The following is a 6,000-nucleotide window of genomic DNA, read 5'->3' as shown; positions in this document are numbered from 1 at the left end:
TTGCTTGCTTTTTAAAAATTATTATTATTTTAAAATTCTGTGTTTATCAATACCCTACAATTCCTCTTTTAAACCCTAATCTTTAAGTTACCAAGCTCAAAATGAAATAATGCAGAATAAAATAATGTCACTTACCCACAGATGTCCTCTTCTCAGAAACCTACCAGTATTACACTTATAACATTTTTTTGTTTTTTACATGGGCTTCCCTAGAAGTCTACTACCTGAGGCCCTGATCAGTGTGCAGTGTGGACATAGTGCAAAGTGCTGGAGGCGAGGCTCAAGTTGACTCCTTGCAGAGCCCTTTGGTTGTGACGAAAGGGCTGATGATCAGTGCTGGAGAAATCTGGGCGCTCAACTCCCCAACTTTGCCACAAGTTTCTCAGTCCGCATCACATGAGCAGGCTAGACTCTAGCCTCCAGCAGCCCTCCTTCCTGTGTTTTGTTGTTGCTTGGGACCTTTCTACCTCTGTTTGTATCCCCATGACTGCTGCTGATATCAGGATACCCCCTCCCCCCAGGGCCTCTGGAAAAATCTATCACAACTGTTCTAGTAATACCCATAGCATGGGGTATTACATTGGGTAAATATTATTGATGCCCATAATTACATATACCCATGCCTGTTTATCATAAATATGCTGGACAACATTGCTCTATATTGTATTATATTTAACCACCATTTAGTTTACCAAGGGTGACAAAGACTTTAAGTGGGGAGAAGCAGGGCTATTTTGCTCTAGCTTCATACCTGTCACAAAAGTGAAGTCAGAAGATTGTTAAATTTTGGCTTCTGGACACTTACAGCCTCAGCCTGCCACTTCCTCATAGGGCTGCACTATGCCAATTAGAAGACGAAGAGGACAAAGGTTTCAATTCTGCCCAGGCTTTTCAGTTGAAGAAGAGAGAAAGGAAGAAAAGGAGAAACAGAAATGTTGCCTATGATCTGCTCAATTAGGTCTGCTGTCCTCCTGTAGGGTTCCAACAGTGACTTGAGAGATAAGCAGAGAGCATGGGAAGAGATTAGCTACAGTTCACTAGACTATCTCTGTAGAAGCCTTGCTGCTGAGCCATGCAGTCCAGGAACTTGTGATCTGTAGCCACAGCCAGGGCCGCTGAGAGGGGGGGGGGCAGGGGGGACAAAATTCCCCAGGTCCGGGCCTCCAAGGGGGGCCCAGCACCACAGTCCCCTCCACCCGACCCCCTCCGTACACCACCAGGCCGGGCCCCCCTGAATTCAAATCATAGCGCCTTACCTCGACCTCGCTCTCTGTGAAAGAAGCACAGCAGTGGCAATGTGCAGATCACCTCCCTTCAGGCCTTCCCTCCCTGTGTCCCACCCTCGTCTGATGTCACTTGCACGAGGGTGGGACACAGGGAGGGCAGGCCCGAAGGGAGGCAATCTGCAGACTGCCACTGCTGCGCTTCTTTCACACGGAGCGAGGTCGAGGTGAGGCGCTATGATTTGAATTCAGAGGGGCCTGGCCCGGTGGTGGACGGAGGGGGGGGCGGCCTTGACCCGGGCCCGGCCCAGTCTCTCAGTGGCCCTGGCCACAGCAGCAGTGACTGTACCTTATTTATTTGGATTTAGCTCACACCTTTTACAGTAGTAACTCAAGGTGAGCTACTACTGCCCCCACAGGAAGAAGTCCTTGGGAGAATGAGAAACTCTTTAAGGGGCCCTTTCACTAAGCCACGTAGGCACCTACACATGCCCAAAGTGCGCCAATTTGGAGTTACCGCGCCGCTACCTCATGGCCCATGTGGTAATTTCATATTTTACGCGTGCCAGAAATTGGACAGTAACTGCAACTTGACAAGCGTAGGTGATTACCGCACGGTTAACACAAGAGACCTTATCACTAAGTCCATGGCTGGCAGTACGGTCTCAGACCCAAAATGCATGCGTGGCAATTTTTATTTTGCTGCACGCCCATTGTCGGCAAAAATTTTAAAAAGGCATTTTTTGCAAGCGCACTGAAAAATGGATCTGTGCGCGCCCAAAACCCACACCTACACTACCACGGCCATTTTTCAGCGAACTTTAGTAAAAGGACCCCTAAATATACAGGGGGAAAAAGATTTCTTGGATCTTGTACAAAACAGTTAAGCCTCAGACTTTTCTCCAGTGACTTACACCATCATCATACAAATATAGGTATGGTATTCATCTGTATTATCCATGATCCTGTGGACTGTAGCCAGGGGTGTGCTGGTAAATTTTTAACAACAGGCTCTTTCTCCGGACGTAGCCAGCTCTGCAGTTGGAAGGGTCAGCGGTGGCCGGGGGGGGGGGGGGGGGGGGAGCAACACTTGCCTCTCTCCTCCCTCCCTTCGTGCGGGTACACTAGGCATACCTTTGCTGGCAGCCAATAAATGGACTGCCACCACTCCCAACGTCTTGCTCTGAGCAGCATGCTGGAACTTCTCTCCAATGCTTGAGAAGTCCCAGCCTGCTGCTCAGAGCTGGAAACAAGGAGCGGGGAGCAGCAGTAGTCCATTTACTTGGCTGGCAGGGCTCATCATTCCCACCAGCAAAGTAAAAGATAATTCAGCAGGGGACCCAAGCCCACATTTTGGGAGCCAGTTGTTAAAGTAGCCATGGAGGGCCCTACTTTAACAACCAGCTCCCAAAATTCTTAAAAACTTAAAAACTGGCTCTTGCGAGCCTGTGAGAGCCTGCTCCAGCACACCACTGACTGTAGCTACATACAAATTCTTCTTTATATTGAATCCCCTGTCCCTACTCTATGGGCAGAAGGGACATCGTTACACACATCCCAGATGAGCTCCATGCAGGTTTTATTTCTGCCTGTTGCCCCAGATATTTCAAGATTCTGCAGGAATTATGGGTGACAAACTTAAAAAAAAATGTGGCTATTCAATTAAGTTGTTGTTATTATTATTATTATTAATTTGGATTTTGCTCACACCTTTTTCAGTAGTAGCTCAGGTACACTGGGTATTTGCTTTTTTTCACTGTATATGAACATGACTGATGTCAGTAAGTGCAGGGGGACTTCTTTCATATTCCTTTCCACAATAATTTAATAGAGTTAAAGGAACCAAGACAGCATGGACTGGCTCCTATGAATTTCCATGGAAGGAAAATAAAATAGCAATTACATTTTCCCTCCTATGGTAGATATTCAGAGGCACTCCTGCTCTTTGATGAAATAAATTGTATATCTATTCAATGAAGAGGTATCAGAAAGGCAAATAAAACCACACAGCTGTGAGGGTGAATTAACTCCTTGTGGACCGGATCAGAGTGATGGATACAGCACAGTGTGGCTGTGACTCTTGTGGTCTGAATATCTTTCTTCTGACCAACCCAAGCCACCTTTTGCCTCTTCACAATCATCCTGTATATAAGAGCAGACACATTCAGAAAACTAAACCATGCCAACCGGAGGCTTAAATCCACTGTTTCCCAAGTCATTCCTGGACCGCTCTCTAGCCAGCCTGGGGTTCAGCATATCTATAATGCACAGTGACAGACATGAGCTAGCTTTGAATGAATGAATGCACACCTACTCGCTTTTATGCATATACTTTGTACAGATCCTGAAAACCAGTGATTGGCTAGGGGAACTCCAGGAATGGCTTGAGAAACACTGGCTTAAACCCCTGGATGGGATGAGGGAGGAGAAAGCTGAATTGACTCCTCGATAAACTGAAATACATTGTGGCAGATTGTATGTAAGTCAGGCTGGTTAAAGTATTAAGGACTCAACAAGGCAAACCTTCCCCAAATCAACCCTGGTCTGACCTTTATAGTGTAGACAATTAGAGGGTGACATGTGCAAACAAGCTTTAAATCTAAGCCAGGTGCTGCCAGCAGCCTGGCATCCTGGCGCTGCTCAGTAAACCTGCCAATGCTTGCATGCTTGCACACAGATTATCTGCTGCAGTCAGCAACTAGGACAGAAATGCAAGAGGGGAGACAGGGCAGCTGCTGCATCAAGACCAGGGAGACAACACATTTCTCACACTCAGCCCCAGAAATTTATTTATTTTTTGCTCACACCTTTTTCAGTAGTAGCTCAAGGTGAGTTACATTCAGGTACTCTGGATATTTCTCTGTCCCAGGAGGGCTCACAATTTAAGTTTGTACCTGAGGCAATGTAGGGTTAGGTGACTTGCCTAGGATCACAAGTAGCAGCAGTGGGATTTGAACCAGCCACCTCTGGATTGCAAGACCGATGCTCTAAGCACTAGGCCACCCCTCCACTCCTGAATGAAGAATTTCTGATCATAAACCAAGGCAGCCTTTATTTCTGTATCTAGAAATTTTGCTGATGTATATTAAAATCCATTTGTTCAACAACTACTGTATATCTCAACCCATGGGATAGTGCTGAGCAGACTTATACGGTCTGTGCCGGGGCTGGTGGTTGGGAGGCGGGGATAGTGCTGGGCAGACTTACATGGTCTGTGCCCTGAAGAGGACAGGTACAAATCAAAGTAGGGTATACACAAAAAGTAGCACATATGAGTTTATCTTGTTGGGCAGACTGGATGGACCGTGCAGGTCTTTTTCTGCTGTCATCTACTATGTTACTATGTACATATCGCTACAGTATTACATCAAATGCAACCATAAAAACCGGTACATCAAATTCGTAAAATAAGCCTTTGATGTTTTCTACTATTGTGAACTGTGCTGGAAGCAGCAGGAAAGAAAGGGGAAAAAATTTCCCTAGTCTTCTAGAAACGAGCTGACTTGGTACATCGTTCCATCACCTCATGTTAATGCCTGCACCACTCCTATCTGTTATTATCCCCCCCCCCCCCCCCAATCTAGTTGTTTTGGGTACCACACTATAGCTGTAATCTCATATTCACATAAGAAGCAATAAATCACATCAGTGCTAAAAACAAACTACTCAGACAGTAACCTTTATAACAATGCCTATCAGGCTGGGACATGGTGAGCATGTTATAGGTTATCAAGAGTCTGTAATTTAGAAGTGGTCCAATCTGATGACCCCAACTAATTTTTTTATTTTGTGAATTATTCAGCTGATGCTCTGGATTATCCAACATACCTTGGTGACATCACAACATTGTCATTGAGATGCGCACAGGTTTCTCTTTCCCAGCATCACGTTTACTTAAAAGGCAGCAGTGCTTGGTACGATTCTTGTGCACACTAAGTTTTAAACTCTCTTTTACTGCTTCCTCTTTGAAACATGCATTCAATATATTTTTATTTTATCCCTTATCTACTTTTTCTTATTATCTGACTTTTCGATTATCCAACAACCTGTGGGTCCCATTTACGTCAGATAGTCAAGACTCTACTGTATTCAAAAATGGAATGCTGATTTACTCATTACAAGGATCTTTGATGGATCATATTCCATACAAACACACATTATATGCAAATAAAATATAAGAATTTGTTCCTATCCTGTGATTGGCTTCAAACAGTCTAGGTTGGATAAATATATTTATAACAATTGCTTTAAAATAATTCTTATATTATAACACTAAGGGAACTCCAGAGTGAATACTATATTGGAATATTAGCACTTCACAAATGAGACACACACATACAAGCTTGAACCATAGGACAGTTGAAGTTATGCAACAATGTGGCTCTGTGCTGAGGTCTACACATGGAACAGAAGGCAGAACAGACCAATAGCCCTGAGACATGAACAAAATCAATGCCAACGAGTTGGAGAAAAGTATAAACAATAGTTATAAAAGCGAGCCCTGAGAAGAGAGTTTCAGGAGAGGAAGGGACCAAACTTCACCACTTGTCTGCCTGCAAGCCATGTTTGTAAGGCCTACAAGCGCAGGAAGGGGGAAGAAAATCACAGCACACCAGGAAGAGGAAATGGTTGCTGCTATCTGAGAGAAAAAGACAAAAGGATTGAAGAAGTCAGTGATAAAGAAGGGGTAGGTTGCCATATTTGTGGAGACAAAAAAAAAAGACGACACAAAAAATAAAAACGGTTGCTACCTTTGCTAAAGAAATATTTAATCTTA

The sequence above is a fragment of the Microcaecilia unicolor genome, chromosome 9, assembly GCF_901765095.1.
Source record: "Microcaecilia unicolor chromosome 9, aMicUni1.1, whole genome shotgun sequence".
Classification (NCBI taxonomy): domain Eukaryota; kingdom Metazoa; phylum Chordata; class Amphibia; order Gymnophiona; family Siphonopidae; genus Microcaecilia; species Microcaecilia unicolor.
Note: the sequence above shows the minus strand (reverse complement) of the source record.